This window comes from Lepidochelys kempii, chromosome 15 (assembly GCF_965140285.1).
Source record: "Lepidochelys kempii isolate rLepKem1 chromosome 15, rLepKem1.hap1, whole genome shotgun sequence".
NCBI classification, from domain to species: domain Eukaryota; kingdom Metazoa; phylum Chordata; order Testudines; family Cheloniidae; genus Lepidochelys; species Lepidochelys kempii.
Window position 1 is genome coordinate 17,140,201 of NC_136394.1, and position 15,891 is coordinate 17,156,091.

General features: G+C 40.6%; 1 protein-coding gene across 9 annotated transcripts in view; it reads right to left on the bottom strand.

Moving 5' to 3' along the window:
* ARVCF (ARVCF delta catenin family member) overlaps positions 1 to 15,891 on the bottom strand; it is a 444,466-nt gene that overhangs the window by 406,047 nt on the left and 22,528 nt on the right. For all 9 annotated transcript variants that reach the window (XM_073313188.2, XM_073313190.2, XM_073313197.2 and 6 more), the window contains exon 2: positions 8,461 to 8,532. The gene's annotated coding sequence lies outside the window, so the exon portion shown is untranslated. The remainder of the gene's footprint in view (positions 1 to 8,460; positions 8,533 to 15,891) is intronic.

Below are 15,891 nucleotides of genomic sequence, written 5' to 3' on the forward strand. Positions count from 1 at the left end.
TTTCCTAACAATTCTTTCTTTCTCACAGGCCCCTTCACCTGTTGAGCTTATAACAGTCTCTGGCCCGTCTATTCCTATGCATCCTTTTCCTAAGTAATTTAAACACACATTTAAAATTTGGATAATAATTTTGGAATTAAAGCAACACCACAGAACCAGAACAAATCAAGAAACCAGCATAGCAAAAAAAACTTGCCATCTTTTTACAAAACTATTGAAGTATAATATCTCCTTAGGACCTTAGGAATACAAAAAGAAAAAAGAAAAAACACAGATAACATTTAAGAATACTTCTCAGGCTGAAGAGCAATACATGCACTAACTAGTAGCAAGGTAGATAAAAATGAATTATTTTTTAAAAAATCTGATTTTTAATTAAAATTAAATTAATAAGTCTATTTAAAATTAAATTTGAAATTATGAGAACCTGCACTAAGGTCTAAACTTATTATAACCTATAAAAATCACTTAAATTTTTAAAACGTAAGCAGTACATGTTTTCTGTTGATGATTTAAAAGAAATCAAACCCCTAAACTGGTGAAAGTCACCGGCTTAGCACCTGGAATCAGAGTTTACGCACGTGCTAAACCAGCTTTTTACCGCAGTAACATCTTCTGCAGGTGCAGAGAGAATATTCCTTCATTTCAGCTTAGTAAGACTTTATTTTATTGAGCCTTGAATAGGACTAGAAAGGCTGTTTCACTTTCTTCTTTTTTGGGGGGCTTGATTTAGTTAGTTCACTCATGAGGGTATTTTTAAAATTTTCATTCTAATATTCATCCTATAAGTTCTCTTTATAAATGGGATCTGAAACTGAAGTGTTTTCTGAAAAGCCTAGAATGTAAGAGTGAATGTTTAGAAGATGTAATTAATAAAATAGTCATTCATTTTGTATATGTGATGGAAAAATAGAATTATGCTTAAAGAAAAGGGTTAGAGGTCAGATGATCTAGTTTTCCTTCTCTGTTCTATCCCAAACTTCCTCTATGAATTTGGATAAGTCACTTCATTAGGTGCATCAGTTTCCCTGTCTGGAAAATGGGAAAAATACTAATCTTTCTCATAAGACAGTGTGAGCCTTAACTCATTAATGTTTGTGAAGTGCATGGAAGAGTTTCATAGGGAAGGTGACGGATGTTCAAAGTATTATTCACAGTCATGTTTATGTTGTGAGAAGTCTTTAGCTACAGACTTATCAATGATTTTTATGGTAGAATAAATAATTCATTAAAACTGAATAATGAGTTCCCTATCAAATGATCTTCATAGGTGTGAATTTATGTCCTAAGCAATTAGCTCCTATAAAGCACAGTGCATACAAGGGCCTAGAGCCACTCAAAACAGTGGTGAAAGTCATTTTGGCTGACTGGCATACTGTGTGTATTAAGTTACTTTCTAACCTAAATAAGACTCCTTTCCATTTGAGTCATGAAATCATAATCATAGAGCCCAAATATAGTTTACTTGTAGACATATTTCAACCTTTTTACTAGTTTTGAGCCAAAATGGTATGAGCTTACATCTGAGACTTGGTAAAGAATGGAAGTTCCATGCAAATTTTGAAGATTAGCTTTCCACCATAGATTTGTAACCTCTCCATCCTTTTTTATCGGTGTGCATTAACATGCTCCCATTTTGAAAGGGAAAGGACTTGAGGGCACAAAATATAGATCTTAATAATGTATTTGCACATCTAAGATAACAATTCTTAGGTTCCAGAGTAGCACATATGGTTTTGAATGTTGAAGAATCTGAATTCGAGCAAAACTCTCCTTGAGCAACAAAGTATTGCCTCCAGAGCTGCCTTCTACAAATAATGCATTACCGTACTATCTTGCTAAGAGTACACTTTTAAAATAATTTCATCCGGAAAATACAACTTCCTATTTGTGACTGATCGGTACTTCTGCAAGTCATTTTGCTCCTAAGCAGGTCAAATGCACCGCTGAATTAAATAAGTCAATTAGCTAGTCCACATTAAAAACCTCCTTGTATTGATCAACAATATTTCAGCAGGGTCTGCTACACAGTGAAGATAACTCTAGTTTATAGTCTGATCAGGTACGACTTAATAAAAACTAGTTTTCATAATGTTACATCATATCCCCTGCCAGCAGTGGCTAAGCAAGTATCACTGGCTGCTTAGCTCCTCTGATGCATAATATCTTTTAATTCTACTAACTTCAGGGTCACATTACAACTGCTGCCAAATTTGAGATTTATTTGTCCTCTTCTTTTTCAAGAGGCCATGGAGACAGAAGGGAGACTTGCTAGAACTCTGCTTTCTAAGAGAAAGCATATACTGATGCTGTCTGAGTTTTTCTGAACTTGCTCAATAAAAAGTTCTCCACATTGGTACTTAAGCTGGGGGCTAAGACATGTTGAGAATCACACCAGTTACTAAATTTCTCATACATACATTTTGCAAGAACCAGGTATTGTCTGCTGAATCATTCAACTAATTTCAATAGCCATTCATCAGTTATTTTTTCCTATTCAGTGTAGAACTTTAAAAGTCAGTATTACTAGCTTACTGCTTGATCAGCTCCTTTGTATGAAATAAAGCTAACTTTCTCCTGACAGCTTTCACATGACTCAGTTCTCTCTCACGACATTAAAACATCTCTTTATCATAAACTTGAATGAACTGCCTTAGCTCATAAGCAGGCCAAGACAAGTTCCTTGGACTTTCAAACAAGCAGCCATTTTAGACTTCACTCTACTGCTTCTGCAGAAATAAACTGACCGAAATGAGACCATCACTTTTTGTAGGAAGAGAACTATTGTCCAAACTCTGCCCACATCTACACCCATTCAGCCTTCACTGAAAGCACTAGAATTGCATACATGATACTGGAGGCAGAATCTGGATTTGTAAGGAAATTTTGATCACTTGTGTAACCACAGCAAGAAGATAATCATGTAGATGTAAAAGCCCCAGGCACAAAATCCCACATAGGAATCCAGGAGACTTGGCCCCAGTCTACACCTGGTCAAATTTAGCCACATTAGTGGATTTTAAAACAAATGCATCTACACAACCAACCCTATTCTGTCGACCTAAAGGGCATGAAACAATTGTCTGCCATTGCTTTCACAGAGGGAGGGAGGTATGGGAGACTGACGACATGTACCCGAAACCACCCACAACAATGTTTTTGCCTCATCAGGCATTGGAAGCTTAACCCAGAATTCCAATGGACAGCGGAGACTGCAGGAACTGTGGGATAGCTACCCACAGTGCACCACTCCATGAGTCGATGCTAGCCACGGTATTGAGGATGCACTCCGTTGACTTAATGCACTTAGTGGGGACATACATAATCGACTATATAAAATCGATTTCTAAAGATCGACTTCTATAAAATCGACCTAATTTCGTAGTGTAGACATACCCCTGGATTTCAGGTAACGTCATGCAGAGACAACCTGAAAACACTAAGTTCTGGATAACTAAAACTTCATATCAAATGAACTAGCCCTTCTTAATTGTTTAAAAGTTTCTGGCAGCTGCACAAGAAGAGCCGCTACTTAATTATACACATGGCATAGACTCAAGGAAAGACGTTTCTTTAAAAATACTTGGCTCCAATTTGCTGAATAGTGCAAACATTTATAGACTAGGGAGCTATCTTTGGGAATTACACCTGTGAAATTAAGATTCTGAAACCCAATTTGACATATCAAGGCTTTGTTCCCAGTCTTCAAGAACAGACTTACAAATTAGGAAAATTTTGAGAAAATGAGATAATCAGCTCAATTTATTGAGCACATTAATTAGAGGTTGCATAATCTAGAAGAATCTATCATTTCAGGAAGATTAACTCTCAGTTCCTGGGTCTCCAGAAAAAGTTGGCAGTGATGAAAGCCAAAATGCATGGTCATAAGTTAATGAAAGATGAGATAGAAGAACCAATAAACTGGCTTATGTGGACAAACATGGTTATAAACACATTTACCATGAAAAGCACATATTCAGAGGATGCATCAGAATACCTGAAGTCAGGCAATGTGGAAGACTTTCTTCCTCCAAATATTGGTAAAATTTTATATATTATCAACCTATTAGAATACATAGTGCCAGAACCAGCCCATTATGTATTTGCCAGAAAAGTGTGGGGTTGCTTTTACAGGTCATACAAATTGATCTCTGAAACCACACAACTATGGTCCCAATTTTGCTTCAGTTGGCTTCAGTGGGTGTAGGATTAGGCCAAACTTGCATTCAGTGAAATCAACAGGAGCTGTATCCACATGACAGAGGCCAGAATTTGGCCATTAAAACTCCCAGATTTGAGATCAAGTGTTTGATATCAAACACTTTACCATAGTTCAGATTCTAGTTTTAATCATCAAAGCAAAGACTAGCTTTGACTACAAGCAGCTAAGCAACACACAAAGGATTCAGAAAAGAAAAAAGAAATTCTTCTTTACCCAGTTCAGCTTATATTTTTATTTCATCTGACAGACCTATATATTTTGAACTCTTGAGGAAGCATCCATGTTTATTCTTTCAAAGACCATTCCAGGATGAACACTGGCAGGAGATGTCTAGTCAATTGTTACTTGTAATGGCACCTTTCCTTCTTAAATATTTAATGGAAGTTATTACTATATAGTCAATATATTCTTGCCTGCCGAAAAGTGCACACTTTTGGAAAATAACTGTCTATGCAAGAATGAGGTTAGGACATATGAAATTATTGTTTTCATAATATTGGCTTGAAAGATTGCAGAGCTGAAATAATATGCAATTTTAGAAAACTCAAAACCTACAGTTAAAATTGAATTCCTCCTTTTAATTTTAGCACAGTACTGAGATGTGTAGAGTGGTTCTGAAGCTCTCTCCTGAATCCCTGAGGATGTGACCAGTGATGTCTGGGGCTGCAGAATTTAGCCATTAATGTTCACTATATACCTGATCCCAACAAGTGCTCAGCACCTGCAAATTTCTCTGAAGTCTATCTAAAGAGGGTTCTTAGCACCTCTAAGGATCAGGCCCCATATGCAGTAGAGGAAATGGAAAACAGCCTGAACACTTGAAAAAAAAATTCTCTAACCTTGGTCTGCTAATGGTACAATGTGTTTTGGAGTTAAAGGGACAAGAGGACAATATGGATGGCCTGGCAGAAACAGGGCCGGCTCTACGTTTTTTGCCGCCCCAAGCAGTAAAAAAAAAACCTGCCGAATTGCCGCCGATGGTGAGACCCAAGTCAAAAGAGTCACCGCTGAATTGCCGCCGTGGGAAACAATGAAGAGGGGCTGCCGCCGAATTGCCGCCGGGGCTACTGGAGCGCCACCCCAAGAACAGCCGGAGTGCCGCCCCTTCAGCAGCACCGCCCAAGGCACCAGCTTGTTTAGCTGGTGCCTAGAGCCGGCCCTGGGCAGAAGCACCTAAAAATCCCTACCCATACCCAAACATAGTGTATGAAAGCAAACTCCTTTCTTCATACCAACTGTATAGATGGTTACACAGCTTCTTGTGGGAGTCTAGCTGTAGCACAGGATTATAATTGTGCTTGAAAGAAATGGCACAATTTCTACACTTATAGGACTGGTACTGCTCCTACGGAAAGCAATGGAAATTAAACCACTGAGTTTGATGGGAGTATGAGCAGGTCCAAAATGGTTCTGGCTTTTAAGATTTTCCATCAAGTTCTCTACGGCTTGTGGAAAATTCAATAAAATTTTAAGATCACTATCCACCAATCAATGATCAATTAAAATAATCCTAAAAATATTTTAGAAGTAAGCTGTCTGAACAAGCAGGCTATGCTCTGTAGAGAAACTAGCCAACATACTCCCAGGTCTGATAAGCAATCAACTGAAAGCGCCATCATTCAGAAAATGTATGGTTGTCCTGATGTAAGGTGACGCCTTCTTTAAAATGAGAAAAGAGCACATCTAATTCCTGAAACAAGCAAATCAGTTTTAGTCACAAACTCTATAAAAAATAACTTTTGTAATGACAATTACTGCCTGTGATGAGGTATATAAACATTACACTCAGATAGAAGGGGTTAAGAAGCTGTTCTGGACTCAACCAGCCCTGCTCCACTGCAGCTGCAAAGCTTGCTCTATCTGGAGGAGGAGTTAAAACAGAGCCAGATAGCCCTGGTGAAGATAGCTCCTCAGTCGGGTATAGTGCAGTGGTTCTCAACCTGCGAGCCACTTGCGACCCAACCAGCACCCAGCTGCAGCCCATGTAAGATTCCCAGGGCCATACAGATACTATATATATACTGTGCGGATGCAGCCCACATAACACATACAGAGCTACATACGCGGCCCACAATGGTAAATTCGTTGAGAAACACTGGTATAGTGGGAGACTGTGGTGGAGGGGTGTGCAAGTAGCAGCAGCTATCCTAGGTGCTGAAAAAGCTTGTCCTTAAGGATTAAGGAATGCTTCACACTATCTTGTCTTGGAACGTTGGTGAGACTGTGACCATGTCCTGGATTGGGAAGGGAAATAGTAGGAAGTGGTCTAGGGAGGCAGCCTCCAAACATTCCTGGGTACTTGATCTTAATGCTATTTTGCAGGGCCCTGGGTTGGAGCTTGGTAGAGAAGAAGGGCCTGGGCTCCCCTACCAGCCAGCCATGAGGGCAGTATAAACACACACCTTCTGGAGATAAGGAGGATAAAGTCATCATAAGCCCTGAAGTAAGGGTGTGAGGTCTTTGAGGGGCCCTGGTTAGGACAGACTCTCCTTTTTGAGGGAATGCTGGACTTCTATACTTTGTTGGACTCTGTGGCCCCGAAAAGGGGCAGACTTCAATGATGATCTGACTGGAGGGCTGAATTACTATCTGCTAAAAGAGAGATTGCCACTTCGCTGGAGTGACCACTAGCAGGGGACACTAGAGATGGGGGAGAATTGTAGCCAGAAACCTAATCACTAGGCTGTAACACTGGTAAGCCCTTTCCAATGCAATGCAGCAGCAATGTTTTAAAAGTTGGAGATTCCCCCTTTTCTTCACAAATACTCACTAAAGGAATAATTGGTTGCTTATTCATGCCCATACCGACAGTATCTAATTTTTATGCCAATGGCTATACTGTCTGCTGTTTTGCCATAATTCTGAACAAATAAGAGGTTTGATAGGGGAGATCTCTATCCAGTTCCTGCCACACTTCTATTTTCTAGTAGCTTTCTAAAAACTCTATGTATTAGCAAACTCATGTAGGACCATCACCTGCCTCCTATATATTACTTATCATGTTAAGAAGTCATAACTCTTAGCCTTGCTTCCATCCTCCCATATTAATAGTATTTCCTCTTTATCCAATAATCTGATTATTCTGAAGATAATGTTACCAAGAGAACACTTCAGAAACATTGGAAAACTGAACGGTTTAAAAACTTTGGATTTGTGTGACTAACTTTCTCATTTTGTAAGCATAGCTGCCTTCTGTCTTTAGTCATACTTAAGACTAGTCTTTTAAATTACACCTAAAGCATGACATGTACCTACTTTATTCCAAAGGACTAGTTGTTAATTGCTTTACCTAGCATCAGAAAACTTCTGTCTGGTGGCAGGGTAGGGTTAGCTACCCCAGGAATGGTCCCCTAAAATTAAGGTAATCAAAGTGAAATGTTTGGTCTTCAGCTCTTCTGCCTGCACTGTTCTAGTGAGAACTATTCATTGAACACTAGATAAGCAGCCTGAGGGTCAAGTACTGCAAGAAACCATAAATGCTACCTCACAAGTAGGTAACTGCCATCATGATACCTGTGTAACATCCATGTACTGCAGAAAAATACAAATACTAGGTAAATGACACCGACAGAGAAATTATTAAAGCTTGATCCTTTTACTTCAAAAACATAGGTCCCTACCACTTGAGCTAAAGATTTCCCCTAGCTGGCAGTAGTGGTAAGGACCTTTGCCTTGTGAGGGCATAGTCATACACAGCCAGTACCATTACAACTGGACACAGAACTGCAGTTTTTTGAGGTCAAATAATATTATAGCCTTGATGAAGAGGCAGGAAACCAGTTTACCTCTTATCTAGAAGTGGGTTGCCAGCAGAAACACTTTAAAAGGATCCATTTATAAAGTTTTGAAGGCTTTATTGTTGTTGTTACAATAGTCTGTTAATTAACCAACATTTTGATTAGCCTGGCATTTGTTTTTCCATAGGTTTTGTTTTGTTTTTTTTGCTGTGCCAAATAAACGGATTCAAATTCTTGCATATCTTAAATTTACAAATACACTCAATTCAATAGTCCTGTTGTTTGACGGAAAGGCCACTATAGATTATTTCCAGAAAATGAATTTAGTCTTTCATTGCTTTTCTTGTGAGGCAAAGAATGACAATTGTCAGACAGTCTGCAACAGCAAGGAGTAGGAGAGAGAGGGAAGCAGCAGTTTTTGAATCTAGATTCCACAGCTGTGAAAATTTGTGTTAATAACAGAAAAACATCCTTGTATCTTTGAAAACTGACAGCTCTTACCATTCTTTCAGCCAATTTGACAACCTTCTTCCGCCGTTCGCAAAGCAAAACTTAATAAGCATGTGGATGTCCCTGAAAAACACAAGCAGAGAGACCATTGTTCCAGAAATTGTGCCAAGACTGGAAGTACTATTGTATGGAGCTGAGTGCCAACATACAGCTTCTCAACCTAATATGGTTTTTAAAAATGCAGTGTTGTACCCAGGGAGTAAAGCTGCAATGATATGACTTTCAGTGATCTTCAGAGTCACTGCTTATGACAAGGCAAAGTCACAGAAGGCATTTCCCATTTGGTTCAGATGCTGCTAGGCAACTGAGTAGGCTTCTGCTGAAACCTCTTTACAACAAAATTCAAAAAAATCACAATGCATTAAAAATATAATGCAAGATACAGTATAACAGACTCCTCTCCTATTCTTTTTTAAAAATATATTTTGGAGAATGGTAGGCCTGTGCTTGAAATCAGTGACCTAACACATGGTGGCCTGTTTAATTATTACTATTGTTACAGGTACACTAATCATGTCGTCTTAAAAACCAAAATCCAGTGCCATATAACACATGCTAAAATAGCCCTGTATTAGAAACAAATAAGTAACCTTGCCTACAAAAATACACAACTTTGGCATTTCTCCTGTAAGAACCAGTGGTTCCATGTACATCTGTCAGAGATGGAGAGAATACTTAGTCCTGCCTCAGTGCAGGGGCCTGCACTAGATGATCTATCAAGGTCCCTTCCATGCTTATATTTCTATGATTCTATTATTAGTCTGGCTGGAATTAATATTCAGAAGAAATATCTTGTTTAATTGTATTAGTTAATCCAATCCATTAAGGATAATTTACCACAGGACTGAGGATGTCTAAAGTGAGACTGGAAAATATACCAGGAGCAAAAACAACAGTGCCCAGTGGTAGATTACATTAACCACATAATGGATTAAAACTACCAGAATACAGCCATCAAGAAATTTTTCTTGAATCACATACATAAATAAAACTCCAGATATGCTAAGGAAGGTGCTTTGTCCCCTTTCTGTGATTTTTAGCACCAGTGTGAACGTAATCTAGTGTGGTGCCTTTAGCTGCAGGAAGTAACAAAATTGTATGTCCTCGCATTACACATACTTACGAAGCTACAAGACAACTTCTCTAATCTACCTATCAAAGTTTCTGAAATTCTTCTTCCAAAACAGGTGGAACAATAATACAAACAATCCAGAAAACAAATAAAAAGCATCTTGGCAGACTGTGGCTTGTGCTAGATAGAAAAGGGGATGGATTTTACTCTGATCTTGTAAGACATTGATCTAAAAAAGATCACTCTTCATCCCTGAATTCTATAGCATAATTATATATATAAAAAAGCAGGGGTCTTGGATGTCAGTGCCAGAGAACTCTTGACCAACACTAATAAATCTGACAAGTTTTTGAAATTTGTCTTAAAAAACTTTTAATCAATCTGACAGAGGATGAAAAAATAGAAAAGGAGTGAATACACTCCCAAATATATCTCCAGTGGTCTTTACATATGTTGTCATTGCACACATAGAAAAGGTAGAAAAATTCTTAACTTAATTTTAAAGCAACATTATGCATTCAAATCATAGAATCGTAGGACTGGAAGGGACCTCAAGAGATCTAGTCCAGTTCCCTGTACTCATGGCAGGGCTAAGTATTACCTAGACCAAATAATATATGTTTTAATTGTACTTGATCAGCATAAGCAGAAAAATTCAGTCTTGGTGCTCTAAGTTTTGCACCGTTAATGTATCTCTATACTGCTAACAAAAAAAGCCCTCCACTTTCTCTTCTATCTTATACAACACTGGTTAGAACTTTAATTTCATAACACATGTATTTTGGAAAAAAATCCAATTATCAGTTACAAGCCACATATGATCTGTTTTTTTCCAATTGTCAAAGGCCAGTCAGAATTTCGCTACCATACAGTATTTGAGTGTCTCAGGATGTGTCTATCTTCCCTTGTAAATTTTCTGCCTGGTTTGGTAATTTATAAGTACAGGGCAACATCATGTCTTAATATAGAAACTTCCAATAACTACGGGAAGTCATTTGATGCAGGTTTATTTGATGTAATTAGTAAACAGGATGCTTTGTTTATCTACATCAGCTCTGATAAGTAAGCGCCATTTAGTCCCACATCATGTTTAGCAAAAGGAGTACTAAGGAAAAATCCCATTACAAATGGAAGAAACATACTGGCAAGTTAAACACCTACACAGAAAATATATTTGTCACAAAATGAAAGTGGTTTAATAGGGTCACTGTGTTCCAGAAGCAGCACTGAAGGGAGCTGGTAGTCAGAGAAATGTGTTGAATCTGTACAAACCCAACCTTGGGCAACAATGTTCTCCCAAAGTATCATTTCTATTAGCAATTCAGACTTCATCTGCTGAGCAATTCAACCTGGAGGTCAGGGGCAGAATTCTGGCATTACTTAGTTTAGAACATCTTATTCCCCATTAGCAAACTTTCCACAAATAAAACATACATACACTGCACTTCTTTTAGCCAAAGGTAAAAGTAAAGAGTGAAAAAAATCAGAGATAGGACTAAAAACAAAGACTTCGGTGGGGCAATGTTACAGGTAGGAACCTGCTAAAGTTTAAAAATGTTTATTAATGTTAATTAAAATATTAGGAAATACAAAACGAGGGCCATATTGCATGGTCCACTTTTAAGATGCTCTCACAGTTCTCATTTTAAAAAAAAACAATGCCATGTGTAGCCTACACAACATTCACCATTAAGAATCTGATCAAAAAAGAATAAATGTTGACTGAACCCATCTTAATTCATGTCTCCAATAGTAAGATAAGAGAACTCAATCAAACTGGACCAAAATCTTAAATTCTAATATTCTTATTGTGGGCCCTGATACTACAAGCAAAAACTCCTACTGCAGACAATGAGACTCTTACCTGTGTATAGGGTTGCCAACTTTCTAATCGCACAAAACCAAACATCCCAGCCTTATCCCCACCTCTTCTCCAAGGCTCCGTCCCTGCTCGCTCCATCCCCCCTCCCTCCATCACTCACTCTCACCAGCCTGGGGCAGGAGGTTGGGGTGCGGTAGGGGGATGAGGACTCCAGCTGGGGGTGCAGGCTCTGGGTTGGGGCTGGAGATGAGGGATTTGGAGTGCAGGAGGGGGCCGGGGCAGGGGATTTGGGGGCTGAAGGCTCCAGAGTTTGGGTGCGGGAGGGCACTCCATGCTGGGGCAGTGGGTTGGGGTTTGGGAGAGGGTTCGGGGTCCTGGCAGCACTTACCGCGGCTCCCGACACATGGGCGGCCAGGGAGGCTCCGCATGCTGCCCTCACGCCTGCAGGTGCTGCCCCCGCAGTTCCCATTAGTCGCAGTTTCCGGCCAATGGGAGCTGCGGAGCTGGCACTAGGGGCAGGGACAGCACACGGAGCATCCCTGGCCACCCACGCGCCTAGTGGCTGCAAGGACCTGGCTGCCGCTTCTGGGAACCATGCAGAGCTAGGGCAGGCAGGGAGCCTGCTTTAGCCCCGGGCCCCTGCTGTGCCGCCGCCCAGACTTTTAAGAGCCCTGACGGCAGTGCCGACCAGAGCTGCCAGGGTCCCTTTTCAACTGGGTGTTCCGGTCAAAAAATGGATGCCTGGCAACCCTACCAGTGTGGTGTGTTTACAAGGATTTGAAACTCTCAACTCCCTCTGATTTCCATGGAGCTCAAAAAACGCATGTGGAAAGATTCTGGCAGTGCTGGCAAGCTTTCTCTCACCCTGCACTCCTCCAAGGGAGTGCTGGAAGGAGAAGTGTGCTGCTTGCACCAACCCTTCCATCTAGCAGTGGACCTGCCATAATGTGACCCTATATGTAAAAACTGCCAACCCCAAGTGTTTAAAAATCACGAGTCAGGACCCCAAAAAACATGACTAGCTTAAAAACCATGAATTTAAAAACTACATTTTTGGTCTCTCTTTTCTGGTTTGGAGCCTTTTGGAGTCCCATTTTCCAACTTTTCTCTGCAAACATGGAGGCTAGAAACTTTTTAAATGAAAGGTTAAATTCTCATGTCTCCAGGAGCTGGAACTTTAAAAAAAAACAAAAAAACCCACCCCATAAAAGCCAACAACACTGCCTATAAACAGTTACTCTTCACATGAAAACCACAGCAGGTCCTTCCTTGATATTCTGCATAAATCTCATCACAGAGGGGAGGAATTTATTTCAGTGAGAAATTCATAGTAAACATAATCATGGCTTTTCCAGACTATTTTCAAGGTGTCCCCATCATCCTCTTATTACAAGAATACAGCTCCTAGAACAATGTATGGCTGGAAATCCCTTACTCTCTGCAGCATAGCATGCTAAAGTGGCCAGAATACTGTCCATTTGCTCCCTACTGTGCAGGCATCCCCAATGTTTGGGTTGAGAAAGGAGGAGGAGGGGGGTCACTTGTAATTTCCCCACACAGACACTTCTTTCATGTGGTTCCTAGAATCTGAATCCTTAAAGGTTCCCTGTGTGCAGCAGGGAAGGAGCAGGCCAAACTCCCCAGTGGCAGCGGCGGCTCCTGCTGCTCTAGCCCTTGTTTACTTAGGATTGGGACAGCTTTGAAATGTCCATTTTGGAATGGAATATGTTCACCAGCCTTGCAGTTCTGGCCTTACCAGTCTGTATTTAAGAGTTATTGCGGTTCTTTTGGACAATAACTTGTGCCCTTTTAGTGGGCTCACTCTTCCACCCATGTATGGGTAGCCTGGGGCCCTTTATACCCAAGACCTTAGTCCATTCCTCACCGATTGGAGAGACACACACATAAGGAAACTTGTGTTAGGGAAATTCAATTATTCCACAAAATGCCAAGATAGCTTTAATGTTAGTTATATATGGGCTCTCATTTCGTTAGTAGGGCAAGTCTTCACTACTTGTTTTGCTGATGCCACTCATCACTGTTGGAATCAGTGTGCAGTTTGGGGGGGAATCTCTAATGCAAACAAGGATAAGCTTTTCGTAGTGCCAACTGTAGCTTCAAATGACCAAATGTGCCTCCCTCCAGTTAAACTTGTTTTGTCAGCACATATGGTATATGCAGTGTTTAGTCTATTCAAAGATTATGAGTAAATGAATGTTCTCATACCAATCAGAAATGACCTTTTCCAACCAGAAGAAATTCAATCTTCAATTTCAAATAACTGACTATAATATTTGTCTGAGAATCAATACAAACCAAGAAGAGGTTTGCCCTCATGCAGAGATAGAGTGACCCTGAGTTGCTGGCTATAGTTTCTTGAGTCCTGAAATTATGTCTAGAATTAAGCGGAGAGTTGCAGAGTGCAAGTAAATAAAAAGGGAGAAAATGTAACAGTCTGAGGAGGGGGGGGACGGGACATCCAAGTGCTTGGTTTGGCCTAGAAACTTTCCACTTCGCAGACAGTATTAGATGGCAGCCGAGAAAGACTGATACCTTCCAGGTATTTAATCTGTAGCATAAACCTTGCAACATGGCTGGCATAAGATGCAAAGAATGCAAGGCCTCTCACTGCGATGGGTATTTCATATCTGCTTATGACTTCTAACAGTGCATTGAAAACCTCTCTGTAACAGGGTGGCTCACTCTTAAAGGGCTAGAGCTAGTCAACCCTGATTACAGAATGAGCCACACTTGGGAGAGGTCAGGGTGACTCCACCGCATAGAGAGCAGCAGGAGGCTGCAATGAAAAGGAGATGCCCAGGGAATCATACAGAGACTACAGATTGTGTGAAAGGCTTCTACAGGGAAGGCCCCAAGAGGGCAAGAGGCTTCAGCTAGACACTGATTGAGAGAAGGGTTTAGGCCTGGAAGCAGAACCAGAAGTCTGAGCTTCAGCCAAGTAAAGTCTGGGAGTTAGGGTTGCCAGTTTTGGTTGGACAGTTTCATCAAAATCTTTAATTCCTGGAGACTCCAGGACAATCCTGGAGGGATGGCAAACCTACTGGGAGTACTGGGACCAGCATCTACTAGAGAGCCTGACTGGGAGGAGGGCTTGGGGGCCTTGAAGCCAGAGGGATGAGCACCAGCCAGGTGAAGCCTTGAAACGTTTTGATCTGGGACCTAGTTCTTGGTAGAAGGTCTAGGAACTCGCTACCTAAAGGGAGAAAATGAATGAACTTGGGTTGAAGCCTGGGGGGCGGGAATTTAAGGACTCAGTAATGGAACCCCAGGAGGGGAATGTTTTAATTACCTGTGGACGCTAAGTTAAAGGGCCCTGAAGAGGGGAGAAATGGGTAGCAGTGCACCACAGAGTGATGTCTGACTACAAGCAGGTGCACAGGAGGCAGCTGGCCCTGATTCACTTTCATCTGAAGGAATTGCTAACTTTAGAAAGGAAAAGAATGAAGGAACATAAGTGTAAATAAAATAGCAAATGGTACGTCTCCTAACACAAGAACAAAGGGACAGTCTGTGAAAGATGGCAAGTTCAAAAGTGACAAAAGGGGGGGAAAAAACCTCACACAATGTGTAAATAAACCATGGAACTCAGGCATGGCCTGTGACAATGAGGCCAAGAATTCAGCAAGATTCAAAGATGATCTGGAGACTTATGTGTAACAAGACTATCCAGACATTTTGGAAGGGATACTAAACATCATGCTACAGGGTTTAAGGTAGTCTCAAACTATTGGGTGTTAGGATGAGACCCGCAAAGTGGGGCGGGGAAGGGGAAGACTGCTGTGACGCATCTGCTGTGACGCTTCTTGCATCTTCCTTAGAAGCATCTGGTTTTGGCCACTTTCAGAGGTAAGATATTGGACTAGATGAACCAGGGGTCTGATCCAGAATGGTAATTCTTGTGTTCTTATCCTAACATGGGTTGGACTCTTCTCTCATTGTGTGTGAAATGCACATAACTTCCCCCCCACCCCGTCTCCCCGCCCAGGAAATAACCATGTGGGTTCAGTATAGCCATAACCAGAAATAATCAACCAATCAGAATTAAAAAACCAGAAAAATTCAAAGTGGATTTTTGCACATTAATAGTTAGTCACAATTTACATTAAGATCCTACTAGCAGTTTAAAAAGAGTGAAATGGTTTAATAAAGATCAATTATAGATTGTTATAAGTCCAGCAGATCAACAGGTTGCTTATAGGAATGGTTAGATAACCACCTGTAACACTTACAAGGATGTGCTTATAGTTGTCTGTAACACATACTACTTATGCCTGTAAGAAGTTCATAACTTTTATTAACCCTTTATATTAGGTTCTGTTTATAAAGCATGACTGATTGTCCCTTACTTTGCTGACAAGTGGCCATTACTGGGTGACTCCACCTAGGATGCCCTCCTGCAGCATGGCTGCCTCAATTTCCCCTTTCAGTTACCTCAAACTCTATGCTAGACTCTCTTGCTTAATCCTTCCTGGGGACCACTTTATTACCAAACATACTGCAAATAGTT